This window comes from Papio anubis, chromosome 5, assembly GCF_008728515.1.
Source record: "Papio anubis isolate 15944 chromosome 5, Panubis1.0, whole genome shotgun sequence".
Classification (NCBI taxonomy): domain Eukaryota; kingdom Metazoa; phylum Chordata; class Mammalia; order Primates; family Cercopithecidae; genus Papio; species Papio anubis.
In genome coordinates, this window is record NC_044980.1 from 7,111,897 (window position 1) to 7,128,282 (window position 16,386).

General features: G+C 41.5%; 2 long non-coding RNA genes across 2 annotated transcripts in view; one reads left to right on the top strand and one right to left on the bottom strand.

Moving 5' to 3' along the window:
* LOC108586233 overlaps positions 1-16,386 on the top strand; it is a 140,621-nt gene that overhangs the window by 88,546 nt on the left and 35,689 nt on the right. Inside the window, exons 5-7 of the long non-coding RNA XR_002522427.2 lie at positions 3,040-7,371; positions 7,499-7,810; positions 12,481-12,663. This is a non-coding gene — a long non-coding RNA (uncharacterized LOC108586233). The remainder of the gene's footprint in view (positions 1-3,039; positions 7,372-7,498; positions 7,811-12,480; positions 12,664-16,386) is intronic.
* On the bottom strand, positions 153-7,505 carry LOC110740416. Its single transcript, XR_002522428.2, has 2 exons — positions 7,406-7,505; positions 153-341 (listed from the first exon to the last, which is right to left on the bottom strand). It is a non-coding gene; the product is annotated as an uncharacterized LOC110740416 (long non-coding RNA).

A 16,386-nucleotide genomic window follows, 5' to 3' on the forward strand; every position in this document is an offset into this window, starting at 1 on the left:
GGGTGAACAACCACGAGCATCCTCTGAGAGGCGGGGACGCTGTGACCCAGGCCCTGATGCCAGTTCCGGCGCCAACACCAAGGGCATCAGCCTCCATCACAATGGAGATTTCTCTCCATTGTGCCTGAATCCTTTGACTTCCTTTAAAAATATTATAGGCACCTTGTACAATAGTTTTATTGTTGGTATTGGAAATGCTATGAAACCAAGATATCAACGTACCGTGTTTGTTCAGAGCAGGTTTTCTCATATTTAATATTTCCTCCTGTCATTTTCTTTTTGTGATTCCTTTTCGTATAACCTTTAGTGCTGCACTTTTGTCAGTTTTTGCCTTCACTAATCTGTGCATGAGAAGAAATTAAATTCATTTTAAGCCCTGAATTTATCTTAAATTAGAAAGATTTTGTAGCAAATGAGAAAAAGCAGCATTTTATTTTGAACAAAAATTGCAAACAGTTGTGAAAAAAGAATGTACTAAGGCAAAAAGAAAAAGATAAAAGCAGCTTAACCAGTGCTGGTAATATTGACCTTAATTCCAGTGCTTTGCCTCCAACTCGGACTGTGATGAGGAGAACTTTCCTATTTCTGGTGTCAGCTTTGGCAGTTAATTAAACAAACTAAAACCTCTCAGGCTTTTAAGGATTTTGTGTTTTAAAAAAATATTTTCACCATGTGCTAAGAAAAGCCAAAGCCATCCTATGGAGTTGGATGTGTGTGTCGGGGGCTTTTTTGCTCTTCAGCGATTGATTTAAATGAAGATTTTTGAATTGTTGAGCTTAGCATCTGGCCCTGATATTGAACCATCTATCTTGTGTGGATCAGAATTTGCTTCTTAGACAACAATCCAGTTTGCAAGAATCATCTACAGTGAATGATTTAGTTCTAGCCCAATATGGTTTATGCTCTTAAAAAATACAGTGGTTCACTATAAAGAATTAAAATTGAAACAATAATAATTTTAGTTTTCCCATATTAGTTTAAAATGGAGGTGGTGTTTAGGGGTGAGAAAGGTATTTCATTTCTTAAAGGCCCTAAGGTAGTCTATTATATTATAGAGGAGGATGTACAGGAGAAAGAGTCAGATCTGTTTCTCACACATTAAGCAGTTACACTTTTCCCCTAATAAAAATGTCTGACATTTTTCCTTGTGACATAGATAAATACATGATGATTTTACAAAGACATTTACGTCACACAGAAGCACAAAAAAGAAACAAATCACTTGAAATATCAGTATTCAGTACACAGAAAAATTTAATGATCTTCCTTTCAGATATTTACGTATACATGTATGGACGTGTATATATCTAAATATATTATTTATAAATGCAAATCAAATATTTAATGTTGTATAGAATACATACATATATAAAAAAATAAATGTGTATGGGTTAAGAAACAGAGCACATCTAAATAAATGGACACAAAATGGGACATGTATCTTTCTCAATGTATTTAAAAAACAATTCAACATTAACTAATTTTCAGCAATTTAAACTCAAAATTCTATCCTATCTTTACAAACGGAAGACACTTTTACTGGAACAAGAGTTTAAATATTTTTTATTATTTGGAATTACTACCTACAATTACTCTATTCTGAAATTTCTTTTAGAGCAGTCAGAAGATCTCAGCCTTGTCATGTTCCCTTTCCACTAAGCAATCTTCTCTTCTTAGCTAAACAATGCAACAGCAAATTTAAGAGCAGCAATTTTTTCCTCAGAGGCAATGTTCTTTTCTGAGTGCAGGCAAGACGTGATATCCTCCTAAAATCCTCAAATGCACCTTCCTGTTTCAGCATATAGAGAGACAATATTCTGTTTTCCAAAATAATATAAAGCCAGTGAATACATAAAGAAACTAAAATGGCTGTGCAACATTACAGGCAATGTAAGAAGTACTTTTATTTTTATTTCGACTTAAATAAATGTTGTTCTGTTTAGTGGAGGTCTAATTTATTATTCATTGATGGGTAATTAGCTTGCTTGTTTTCCAACTTCCTGTCTCCTGGCTTCATGTTGTTGATAAATCTGAATTGAATTTTTCTTTGTTTTCTTTTCTAGCCCTTGTGCTTTAAATCTCCAGACATTCCAGAAACAAAATCTTTTCGATCTTTCAGGCGCTTTGCTAAAAACACTTTAGTTCATCTATATTCTATGAGTCTTGAATGGACCATTTTGTAAGTTCAACTTACTTTTTATTGATTGGTTTTAACATTTATTAAAAACCAACAACTTACTTTCTTTTCAATGAATAACAAATCAAAACCAGCTTAAACTGAGATGCTTATTCTCAGCTCCATTGAAAAAGATGCGTTTCTCCCTGGATTCAAGGCATAATCATTACAAATCTATACAGAAATTTGATAATCTGAATATACGTGACCTAATAATGAAAAACACACGGATTATCAATGTGGAATTTCTGTTTTATCTTCTTTCCCTCTTAATGCTTTGTAGCATGTGCCTAACGCTACAGAATGTTTGGGTGCTTTTCTGAGGCTGAAGGGAAACTAGGACATGCTCGTGGGTGTTTGTGTAGAAACATTAAGAAAGGCCTTCTACAGATGACTAAGATAATTTTCCAGAGGTGTCACAAATATCTGGAATGTCACTCCCCTTGTCCCCTGACACACGCATTCTTTAATTAAGAGGTTTTAGACATCTTGGGTCTCTATTTAAGTCACTAGGAAAAGCTCAAGGCAAGAGTCTCTCTGCAGATGCCACTCATTTTAGAAATGAAAATATCTTGGCCACTGTATATGTTAGAAATGACGGTAAAATGCTTTTCACAGTACTACCAGATATTTTCTCTTTGGTTCTGTCTTTAATCTTAAAACTGGAGAGTTCACAAAAGTGAAAATCCATGAAGAAACAAATCATAGACAGTTCTTCTAATTTTTGCAGTCATTTCAACGTCTTTTTTGAGAAGTGAAGAACAGGTATTATTTTCATTTTTTAGAAAGGAAAAGGTCACAGTGAGGTCACAGTTTAGGAGTGACAAATTTCCCTGTCTCAGCTTTGTCTCTTCTCCTTGTAGGTTTTCTCTCTACAGAACAGGAGCAGCAGCAGCCACTGTAGAGTGCCACAGAATGGAACAAGGCACTTGTAGGTAGAAGATAAAATCGTCTCCACCCCTGCTTGCCTGGGGCCTTAACTGAGCATCATTGTTAGAAGAACTCAACCAACTTTAAGGTGATACCACTGGCAGCTCTTCCTTGGGTCTGAAGAATCTGTGGCAAACAAGCTTCCTAAAATGAATTTATCTCCTCAGTGCTCAGGGTTAAAGCAAGTTTTCCCAAAAAATTAATGAGTATTTCCATAAGGGATGAAAATATTTTTATAAAGACTTGAATCACACTTCAAGACAAAAGCCTGAAGACGGAGCTTTGAGTCCTGACTCCTTGCCTGAAGTTCTTGTCTGTGGAATGTTCTAATAGTTGCGTCCGTCTTCCTCTTCTGTATGGTTACTTGCTCCCTAAGTGAACACGTTTACCTCTTCTACAGAAAGTCCTGGATTGAAAGAAGCTGTTTTGGGGGACTCGAGCTGTCACCACTTGTTTCTTCAGAGATATTTGGCAGAAGGGGTGGCTGTCTAGCTCTGTCCTCCCCCTGCTCCTCAGCAAAACCTTCTGGGAGACGCTTTCCCCAGGGAAGGAGGAGGAATGTTCTTCCCACGAGGGTGGCAAATGGCAGCCGATACCCCTGGTTAGAGCTTCCAACAAGCTCTCAGTGCCCAGCTCTGGGGGATTTCTTCAGGGCAAAACAGAAATAGCTAATTCAGAAATCTCCGTGCCTTTATGCTGATTTTGTTACTTAAGTTGCTTTAATAGGTGTGTGAAAGCAGAATCTAAAATTAGCAAATTGGCTTTTCTAAATCATTTCATTTTCTTTCAAACATAACTTAAAATTGTTCTTTTCTTTCTTTCTCTTTCTTTCTTTCTTTCTCTTTCTTTCTTTCTCTTTCTTTCTTTCTTCTCTTTCTTTCTTTCTTTCTATCTCTCTCTTTCTCTCTCTCTCTTTTTTTTACCTGAAGTGCTACATTGTATGTTCTGAAAGTATAAAGGACTGAAAAGACAGGCTGAAAAATAAAGTAAGAAGAAGATTGTACAATATTTCTAGCTGGCTTTTTTTCCATTGATAAGGGAACCCATGCAGTCAAGCTGAGAGCTGCCACCAAGATCAAGGCCCTGCAGGGCACGGATGAGCAGGATCACTGGGAGCACTGTGTTTACAGGGATTTCATTTTTCATTTTGAAGGGTTACCATGTCAATTTCCCAAGTTTCTGGGGTCAGAGTGAGGCTTCACAGCAAGACACACATCCATGGACTGGGCGAAATTCCAGGGTCCATTATTTCCCGGGAAAAGTGTGTAAGAGGCTCTCTATCCCTCTTCTTACTTCTGCATCCCCCAGAACACACATACACAGTCACAGTCACACATGGTTTCACCAAACACGGCCTCACTCCCACAAAACACTCACAAAGGTACATTGACAATCTCACAGGATCACAAACATGCACTAGAAATCTGACACAAACATATACACATCCAATCTCTCTCTGTGACACACGCACATACTAACACACACACACACACACACACACACTCTCGTCTGCTCTGCTGAGTCATCAGCCTTGAGTCTCAGCCTCAGCCCATGTGGGGCCTGCCCTGTTGGACGCTGTTGAACACAGAGGGAAGCTGAGGTTGCACTGTCTACCTCCTCATTACCATAATGATTGCATTCAGCACAGGAGCACAGGAGCACATATCCTTCATTAGCACAGGAGCACTAAAGGTTGGAGAGGATGTGCATCAGCACTACACGCACAGCTTCTCACATCGGGCACTTGAGATGTGTATTTGCTGGGACACTTGGGAATGAAATGGCTTGTGCAATTTAGTCTTGTGTCAGTCTTCTGCTTTAAGTTTCAAGCGATCCTGCTCTTGCAGTAAATATTGAGTACAATGTAGAAAACAGCTTTTCTTCAAGGACCTCTGAAAGCCATGTGAGCAGCATTCTTTGATAAACATTTTCATCCCAGCTGATGGAGGGAAAAGCCAGGAACAGGGTCCCAGGCAGGCCAAAGGGGTTCCCAACTGGGAATGAGGAGCCATCCCTTTAGGACTCTGCTGTGCCTCCACAACAGGCAAAGGAGGTGCGGTCCAAGCCTTTCCCCCACCTCACCTGCCCTTCCCGGCTGGAGTAAATGGGATGAGAGCTCTGCTCAAGCCTCAGCCTCCAGGACTCTCCATCATGCCTGCTACCTCAGGTGAATTAAGCACAGCAAATGCTGCTCTGTTCGGGGCTCCTCCCTGTTTATTGCAAGATGGTGGTTCTCAAACCTGACCTTCTGGGACACTTACAATTAACCTTGACTTTTGAATCTCTCCATGATGATCTGATAACTGTCGAGTGTGGATTTCTTGGTGAAGTGAGGTCTCTCCCTCCACTTTTGCCCATGGATTGAGTGATGGTCACCTCTCATTGACTGTGCGGAGAGCTGGTGCCTCCTACAGCAGAACAAGCAGGAAATAGGCCAGCAGACAGCAGCTTACAAGCCATAGGGGCAGCAGAGGCAGCACAGGGCAGAGCTGGGCGGTGAGGAAACTGAGCATCAGCTGCTGGAGCAGCTGCCATGAGGGAGCTGGCTGGGTTCATCTCAGGATGCTGTGCTGCTGGGGCTGACCATTGGTGGGAGGTCCGATGCTCACCGGGAAGTAACGTGCCCTCTGCACGAACCGTGTGGGAGCTGGCGTCCTTTGTTTCAACAAACAGAACCGCATTTCCAACTCAAAAACCCAAGTGTGAAATTTGTAGACACCGTGTATCAGAGGGAAGAACTTGAGAAGATTAACGAAACTTCTGGAACCTCAACTGCTCTCACTTGTGCATCTCACGCCTCGATGCGATGAGGAAATGTGATACTGCGCATATCGATGGTGGGAAAAATGTTGGCTGTCATTCAGAGCGTTTGTCAGACATTTATTAAAGTCTCGTTTCAGGTTTGGAGGGTACTATTTAGAAGTCTTAATTTCTGAATTGAATCCTATAATTATCTCAGGGTTTAATAACCCATCAAAAGTGTAGCAGAGAAGGGAAAAAGAGTATAATTTTGCCTGCTCATATGAGGAACTATTTCTTGATTTCCCTTGGCGCCCTGAGCAGAAGGAGCTATGTGAAGAGATACTTTGGCTCCAAGTACCCAGCTGTTGTAAGTGGTTTTGGGTGTGGACTCTTTTATGGCCATGGTCCTAAATGTTTCAAATTGTGAGGTGGCAGGCAGAGGTCACATTTTTCTGATAAATTTTGAACTTAGTTACCTTCATTATATCAACATTATGAAAAGCGATTGTGTGTCTGTTTCTTTATTGTGGTGGAGGCTGCCCTAGAGCCGCAGCAACATCCTGAGATCTCTGCTACCCCAGCTTCCCGCACATTCCAGGCTTACAGACATATGGAATAAGTGAAGGATGAACGGTGAAATCAGCAACATTCAGCCCAATCATGATCAACTGGTTTCTCATCTGAAAGTCACAAAGGTCAGAGATCTGCTGGTCTCAACCCTGTTTTGTTTTGAGGAGGATGAAATCCCAGTGGATGGAGTTACTAGCCAAGGCCATCACTTTACCGAGTGTCTAGAAACCGCATCTGGAGGGCCCTAGGCAAGTGCTGTGTCCCCCTACCACCCACTACATCGTTCTGTGAGTCCTGGCAACCTTCAAAAATATACCTCATTATTATGAGACAAAGGGCCTTGGTTCTAAAGCAATCAGAAGCAGTGAGTTTGTGTGTTCTGATCACCTCTCCCTGGCTCTGTGAACAGTTCCTGTTCTTACAGCACGAGTGCCCTGCTAGCCTGAGATCTCCTCCTGAGGCTGCTGGGCCTGAGCGGAAGGTGGGGTTTTGTGCTAATGTGCCATCCCAGTCAGGTGCTTGATGCTTGATGCTCTGGCTAAGGAATGAGGGTGTTTGGACCCTGAAGGGAAGTTGGGACCCCAGTACATCATTCCCTGGAGGTGACGCAAAGTGTCCTCTTCACTCAGCACAAAGAGGACTTCTGTAAAAAGAGAAATGAGCACCATGAGCCACAACTACCCGCCCTGCCTTCACGGCTTTCCTTTGTCTTTCAGGTGGAGATGCTGCTGACCTGCCCCGATACCTATTGTTGTTTGTTAAATTACTCCAAGATAGTTATAGTCAACGGCAAACACCCATTTATACGCACAAATCGTGTCAGATTTTCAGGACCAGCACAAACAAACAATCAAGTAAACAGCACCCTCCTTGAATATGTGGCAAGTGTGTGAGGATTTCATGAACCCGTCCTGCATTTCCAGATCCACCCTGAGGCCTCTCCCAGGACACAGGTCTGTGGATCAGCCTGTACTAGGGCGGTTTTACCTTCTGTGTCTCTTTGTCACAGTCCTCTTGTCCTAGTGCTCATCACTGCACGTTCCCAGCTCCAGCAAGTGGCCAACGCTTTTCCCTCCACAGCCACAGACCCGACAGCTGAGCTCCCCGGTGGCAGGTGGCCCTTCCATGGTGAGGTCACACACCCAGCCTCGCACGCTGCCCTTCTTGGGGCCTCGGGCACCTTCGGCTCTTCTCCAGGGATTGCACTTGTTCCTGCTGCCTGCAGAGGTTTCCTTCCTGTGATGACACTCGGAGGGGGCGCTTTTCTTTCCTGGCTTCGACCATCACAGAGCTGCTTTGTATTCGCCGGCAGCTGCCACGCTTCCCTGAAAAGGCGGCTTCTGTTCTGCTGGAGATGAACTGATTCGTCTGGCAGCCAACTTAAACAAGGAGGTACTTTGAGACCACTTTTGGAATCTGTCTTTTTCTCTCGACATTCAGCTTCATAGTTGTGAGACTCTAAATACTCGTAGGGTTTAACACAAGGTCTAGGGGCTTTTGAGGATTCCAAAGTGATCCCTGTATCCAGTTATGACCACAGAACGAGGTCACAGGGAGAACAGACCACTCATTGTGACATTTTGCAATGGGCAGCATCCGTTACCATGTCCCCAGTGGATGCCTTCCTTATCTGTAATGAAGGCAAAGTCACACTTCTGGTTTCCAAATAAATAAGCTGACAGCTTCTTTTATCGCTGTGATTCTTTAAGGCTCTCATTGACTAAGCATAAGTTTGGCCACACTTTTTCTTGTGATAACACAATCGTTCCTGTTATTTCCACCTACTGTTAATTTTAATCTATGGTACCAGAGAAATACTTGCATCATTTAGCCGTTTGCGGGGGTACAGTCGATAATTGTGTTTTCTTTAAAAGAAATAGCAATCTCAGTGCCTGTGTTTCCCCCTTTCTCCTCAATCCAATGTTAACATGTATTACAGAAACTAGATGAATTCCCTCTTCAAATTACACTGACATTCAGTTACTATGTGGCATCCCCTCGGTGGGGGTCAGCCAGGTTCTCCCTCATCACTGCTCCTGTCTGCTGTGTCACAAACCTCCCTCTCGTTAGAAGGACTAGGACTCAAATCCCCACGCCCCTTACACACCCTCACTGTGGTAGCTTTCTTCTTGTCCACCACCCTTTACTCTGTGAATGCTAGCCTCCTGGTAGCTGGTTGTCCAAACGGCCTGGTGAACTGAGTCTCCTGCCCTTGGGCAGTCCCCTCCCACACTGGGTGGCATTACCTGAGTGGTCAAGAGAATGCGCTGGGAATGACACAGGGCAACTTCTTGGATGTATCTTGTACCTCCAACCCCACACACAGGTTCCTTGTGAAGCTTGAGGTGTAAGTTCTACCGTGAGGAGAAGGAGGGCACAGATTCTGAAAGAAGGCCTTTTAAAAGGAAGGACTTGTTTTCCCTGGTGCATGCTATATTACACTTTCTGACATGATGAAGGAGCTGGGCTTGAGACCATTTAGGTATAGAAATACAATGTTGCACATTTTCTTTCTTGTATGCCCGGTGTTGTGGCCACTACAATAAATACTATTTACTGTACAAAATTTTGAATTTTTCAGCTTACGTGACTATTTTTGATTCTGCAGAAATCCACTAACATAGTTAGAGCTTAATATCAGGTTTTCTGAATCAAAGTTAAATGCATTAAAAAATATCTGTTTATAGGAGCACCTCCCAAGAGGGCAAATGAGAGGTATATCTTGGCCCTCTGTGCTCTCAGATTATTTTTTCAAAGCTTGCCTTGAGAATGCTGAGGAAGACCTTGACATTTAGCTGTTCCATATTATCCCATTGTTGTTCTGGACACTTATTTGCTAATAATATTGGAGAGATCAGTGCTGTGGTTTCTGCTATGAACACTTAGAATATGATATCATCCTCAAAGTTAAAAAAATAAGTATTTGTGCTTTGTTTTACTTTTCATTGGCTTTCACTCAGGATCATCAAGCAGCTGCAGTTCTTTCTCCTAGATGGGTTTATCCAGGAAGAGACAGTCCTGGAGGGAAGCAGGATGGACAGAGGAGCTGGCGGGTGCTGGACAGAGTGCACGTCTTAGGGCATTGGACCAGGGTGACACCAGCCTTTGGCTTCAAGCCTACCTCTGCATCCCACAGTGGACTCCAGTGATGAACACACACCCTAGAAAGAAATTACTCAGAATATTCACATTGAAGAGTGAGAGGAATGAGAAACACTGAAACATAAAATCCACTCCAGCCCAGATTATTTTTTTAAATGTAAATTCAGGACAAATAAGTGAAGAAAAACATAGGTATATGTTATCCCTTTTCAAGATAGTGAGGCCACTCATTGGGCATTAAGCAGCCCTAAATATGGGTTAAATCCTTTAGTCCATTTGAAAGTTTCTTTTTAAACCTGGGCAGCCTAAAAACCAGTAGCTTTATGATTTCTAGGTAACTGGTTTACTGTCTACTGAAAAATGGAGGGAAATATGCTATTATGTAATTACACAGTAAAAATAGTGAACCCTTCACTATTCTAGAAGAATAGGGCCCATTACATCTCTCATGGCGTACTCTTTGGTTTATTGCTTCCTTGTGTACGTCTCTGACTTGTCCTCTTGTTTCTGTCCTCATTGCTTTGGTATCTGACATCCATCCTTTCTCACTTAAAGGAGTGTCAGAGGTATTAGGGTAGAATTGACTCTCATTCCCTCTGTATTAGTCCATTTTCATGCCACTATGAAGAAATGTCTGAGACTGGGTAACTTATAAAGAAAAAGAGGTTGAATGGACTCACAGTTCCACATGGCTGGGGAGGCCTCACAATCATGGCAAAAGGTGAAGGAGAAGCAAAAAGCACATCTTACATGGCAGCAGGCAAGAGAGTGTCTGCAGGGGAACTGCCCTTTATAAAACTATCAGATTTCATGAGACTTATTCACTATCACGAGAACAGCATGGGAAAGACCTGCTCCCATGATTCAATTACCTCCCACTGGGTTCTTCCCACCACACATAGGAATTATGGAAGCTGCAATTCAAGATGAAATTTGGGTGGGGACACAGCCAAACCATATCACCCCCTTAATCTCATTTTCCTTGATTATATCTTCCACTCAAGGTCAAACTGATGTTTTCTAAACTCATATCTGACCTTGAAATATCCACTTAAAAATATTCAGGTGATGCCTCAGAAATACAGAAAATGCACACATTTTGTAAACGTGGCTTCAGGCCCCGTTGCTGCAGGACTCACCCTGACCTCAATTGACTCCCTCCATTCTCTTCTCCAACTCTAATTCCTCATGCTCCATCCACAGGAGGGTCTTTTCCTCAAAATGCTGAGCATGTTCCAGCCTCTGAGCTTGCTCTCTGCTGTTCCTCCTTTCTAGAAACTCTTTATCCCCTTTTCTGTAAGTCAAATGTCCTGCTTAAGCACAAACACTATCTTCTTGCAAAGCCTTAAAGCGCCAGCTTTTTTGGGTAAAGTCAGTCTCCTATTCCCAGGCTGTGTAGACAAAAACCTAGGTTAGTCTGTATGCAGAAGACCATCATGTTAGTTCCTCAAGGCCTAAAGTGAACATAACCTACCCAGGGAGCCCTTCTAACTACTAGACGTAGACATCTACTCCATAATATTCTCTAAAAACCTCTGTTTAAGCACATTTAATGACCTCCTGTAACTAGGTCTGTCTCCCAGACACTGCCAATGGACTCTTGAAGGCAAGGAACACGTCCTATTCTATAATATCACCTGCCACAAATAGGTGCTGAATAGATGTGTGTTGAGCTGGTTTTTTAAAATTTCAATAACTCTCCACCATCAGACAGTTATTCTGTACCTACTTGCTATAGGGCAATGCTATTGTATCATTGTAGTATAACATTTAACCAGGTCATAGTCATGGGAGGCTTTGCCAAGCTGGAGAATTTGCTTTCTTGGAAGCCCCTCATATGGCTAACAGGCAGCCTTAGTTCCTCTCCACTGAGGACCTGCCACAGAACTATTTGAGTGGCCTCATATCATGGATGTTAATTGCTTCTAGACTAAGCAATTAAAAAGCCCAAGGCAGAAGCTATAGTGCCTTTTATGATGTAGCCTCAAAAGTTATGTACTTTCCTGTTCACAGAATTCTCCACACAGGGTAGCCCTGATTCTATGTGTGAGGGAAATACACAGGACATAAATCCTAGGAAGTAGCAATTATTGGAGGCCATCTGGGAGCTGGTTGTCACATCACACCCTTTGCCTCCCCGCCCCGCCCCCCAGGAATGTTGTTCCTCTATCTGCAAAATACACTCATCACCCTCGAAGTTCCCCAAAGTCTCAACCCTTTATAGTATCAGCTTAAAATCCTAAATCTCATCATCTGCCTCCAGTTCAGGTGTGGATGAGGCTCTCCAGGTGTCCCCTGGGTAAAGTCCTTGAGTATAGCACTTCTCCGTCTGCAGACCTTGAGACTTTATCCTCTCTTCCCTCCCCCACCACTCACCTGACATACGATGGTAGAGAAAGTATAGAGTAACTGCTATGGACCCTCATTCAAAAATGGATAAAATGGTAAGCACACATAACTCACTGTTAAATAATAATTCTGAAATCTAACAAGCTCATTGAGGGACACAGTCAGAATTTAAATACTGAGAACTAGCTCCTGAAACTAGACTTTTAATTACTACCCCATGGCTTTACATGGCTTTGTAAATTTTTATTGGAGTCCCAAACTTTGAAAATTCTTTGCAATTATTTGTTACTATTGCCTTTTCTTTTAATACCACTGTCACTGACATATTTTATGGAAGCTCCATTTTCAGACACAGGCTTCACATTTACCACTGTTGCATTTTAATTGGCCAGAAAGACTGTTTCAGACAATATTCAGCAGAAACCTCCAGTGAGCCAAGATAATTGACTATAAGCTAACTTAAAAAGAATTTTGAGAACATTAATGTCACCTCCTGATCAACCCCAGACAATGGCTATAGAGCAAGAAGAGGGTTCTCAATATAACCGCAGGAGCTATGTCATATATGCGTTGCTTAAAAATTTGCTTGTTTTTGCGTTTCTTCTCTTCAGAATTCCTTGCACAACCTTAATGAAGATAGTTGTTATGAAAAATCTGGAGGAAGAGACGTTAGACTTGTTCAGAGTGACTGTATTAGACAGACATATGAACGCTGATCAGAAGTCAACATGCTGGATTTCATGCGGCAAGTTCCCAGCAGAATTCTCTAGGGATGGAATACATTATCTAAAAAGGTAGTTATTATCTGTTCACTAGGTTTAAGCATAAACTGGATAAGAATTTGGTTTGGATTGACTGATTAATTAAGCAAATATTTACTAAGTGCTTTACACATGCCAGAAACTATTGAGTGCTGGGGATTTAGCAGTAAACCAAACTGACTGAAATCTATTGTGGGGAATAAATTTTAGTGGAGAAAAAAAAATTCTAATTAGAAGATACTAAACATAAAAAAAAAATTATCTGTATGTATCATGTTATATATGTAACCTATATATTTGACATATGTATCATATATGATACATTATATGTATATATTATACATATATAATGCATATATAATATATAAAATACATAATCATATATATTACATATTTCCTGGTAAATGTAATGGAAAGAACGTGACATAAGCGTGACAGAGTATGATAAAAGCAGGAGTCACTCTTTCATATTGTGTGGAGAAGACCTCACTCAAAGAGTGGCCACTGAGCACCTTCATGCATCAAATCATAAAGACATAGTTGTGTCCTGGCAGTGGACAAGGCAAGTATGAAACCTGTAAGGGAGGAGAGTGCTTGCTGTTTCCAACAAGAGCAAGGAGGTTAGTGCGCCTGGGGAAACGCAAGCCCAGGGCAGGAGGATGGTACCTAACAGCTGTAAGGAACAGGAAGCCATGAAGGCCATTACAGTGACTTTGTTTTTGACTTTAAGCAAGATGTGAAGACTTGGAAGGTATTGGGAAGAAGTGTGTGATGATCTGACTTAGTCGTAAAGAGGATGACGTCAGCTGCTGTGTCAAGAGCAGCACTCAAGGAACAAATGTAGCAGAAGACCAGTTCCTATACTACTGCCATGATCCACAAGAAAGCAAGAATAGGGGCTTGGAGAAGGTGCTGGGGGTGGAGTTGTTGGATTTATTCACCATCTAGGACCAAAAGCATTTGCTGAAGGGTTGCAAGTAAGTGTGAGAGAGAGCAGACAAGGATTACTCCAGGGTTTTTGGTTCAACTGATTAAAAATAGGCTTGTCTTTTACTGAAATAGGAGAGAATTCTGGAGTAATTAGTGTGTGTGTGTGTGTGTGTGTGTGTGTGTGTTGGGGGGATCAGGGTTTCTGCTTTGAGCATGTTATGTTTTTCAGATGCCTGTTATACCTATCAGTACAGATACTCAGAAGACAGTGAGATTTACAATTGGGTGTTCCATGGAGAGACCCAGGCTTGAGATACATTTCTTGGTCATCAGATTGTAGATAGTAGTTAAAGGCTTGGGTGCGAATGAGATCCCCAATGTGTGAGTGTAGAAAGAAAAGTAAGAGGCTCCAGGGCAGCCCTCAGGGATTTGAAGAATTAGAGGCTGAGATGAGAAGGAACTGGAAATGAAGAGTTTTTCCATTAAGATATAACAAAAGAAATGCAGGTTGATGGGTATCCTGGAAGACAAGGGAAAATGCATTTTGGGGAAAGAATGAATAATAATTAAATAAAGTATAATTAAATAAGTTTCATATTAGACTACTGAATTTAGCAACAGGGAGCCCAATGGTGATCTTGGAAAGAGCAGGTTTGATGAAGAACAGGTGGCATCAAAAACTTGACTTTGGTGGGTTCAGAAGAGTGGGAAGGAAGGTTGGAGGCAGAGGAATGATCTGGTACCTAGGGAGGAATGTGGGGCCAGGAGACAGTTATATATTTTTAAATATGTGTGAAATCAGAGATTGTTGATATTCTAATGGAGGTGATCCATATATAGAGGAACATTGATGAAGTAGGAGAGAAAGCAGGGAAGTGCTGGAACAATGTCCATGGTTAGGAAAGAGGAAATGGGCTGCAGCTTACTTGCAAGAGGATTTGCCTTGGGACAGTTCATCTGTGGTTCCAGGAGAGAAGGCAGAGAAGCCAGCATATGGGGCACAGTTGCACATGGGTGGGAAGATGAAGCTTTGTGGAAGACCTCTTCAGATTGCTTTTCTTTTCTCAGTGGAAGGAAAGCAGGTCTTCCACTGAGAGCCAGGATACAGGGAGGAAGAGCGATTCAAGAAAGACAGAAGGGTGTAAGTAGGCAAATGGAAGAAAGAAATGTACAAGGATTACCAGGCAGCATGACAAGTCACTGGATATTAGAAGTTATGACTTCAAAATGAGAACAGTCAGCTTGTTTTGTTTGTTTTTGCCCAGCCACATTCAGCCACACTGGTGCAGAGTTGTGTTTTTCAGTTCCTGTTGTGGTTGCTGTTTTTCTTTTGAGGAAGCATGTACAGAGAGACCTGGAAGGTGGATGAAAACCTTGATTAAAGTGAAAAATCCCAGATTTTAAGATGAATAACAGAGGATCAGAGGGCATGAGACAGCGGTTGTTAGACAGTGAAGAGATGGGAGGAGAACTAGACTTGAGGTCCTTGTAAGGAAAATGATTTCTGGAGTGGGGCTAGAGAGGGAATATGGTAGAAATCTGGGAGGGTAGATGTTAGAGATAGCCTTCCTAAAGTTGTGATTAGGAAAGTATTGCAGCAGTTGGTAAGAAGATCAAGATTTTGACCATCCAAGTGAGTGTTGAGTTAGTTTGGAGCAGAAGATGGTTGGAGAAGAGAACAAAGAATTGACTGAAGTATCGGTTTATATGGAAAAGTTCATCTTTCTAGATATTGAAGAGTGATGGCAGGGGTGGTGTTGGGGAGAGAAATTATGAGTTGTTTTGAGCCAAGAGTTAATTGTCAAATAGTAAAGGGCTAGCACCCGGGGCTTGGTAGAAGGCAATAACAGAATGGGTATCGTGCAGTGTATTCTGATATCTGATATTCAAAGTTAAGGAGGCCCGGGATGGAGGGAGGGGCTTGATTTGGAAGCAGTAAAGAGCAACATAGAACAGGAAGACACTCATGTGTTGATACGGAGGTGTCTAGAGAGATCTTATCTAGGGCTGTCCCTCCTTTGAAATCAATTGATGATATTTGAGAAGAGGGTTTTAGCATTCAATATATCACTCTTTAGAATATATAGCCTATAAAGTAAGCTACTCATTCAAACGTGTGGATATGTGTATATGCACACACATGAGAATGAATAGTATAAATTCACTTTTTTCTAGTTAAGAGTTTTTTAATTTGTACACAGAATTTGTATTTAATCCCATTGTGTAGGCTTCTTCTGTATTTACTGTGAAATCTCTACAGTAAATGCTCAATTAATCTGCCAGTTGGTTGATATAAGCAGAACTTAAAATCGAGTGGAAAACTTAATGCTATATAGTATCATGAAACAATTGAAGTTAAATATGATTTTGAGAGAATTAACAGGATTTTACATCTGGAATGGAGTAATAAATTTGCAGAACTTTCTAATTAAAAAAAAACTTTCTAATTTTTAGAGCTTTTGTGAAAACAGAATGAACTATCTTATGTGACCAGGAGTTTTTGTTTTTGTTTTCCAACTGTCATGAAATAACCACTCCATTAAGGACACTAGAAAGAGAATCCAGGCAAGACAAGAACGTGAACAATTAGTTGTTCATACAAGAATTGAAGCAAGGTCAGTTTCTCCAAAAGTCCTTGGCCTTTGATTCATCACAGGCATATTTTCAGAAGTCCAAGTGATTCCCACCCTCTATCTCTAGGTGTCCGTGTTATCTCCTTAGAAGCAGAGAAGCCTCTGACGTAAAGAGCTCAGGTCTTTCTGGATCATTGAGGGTCATTTGTGGTACTTCTCTCATCCCACATGCTGTTTAGACCATTTGCACATG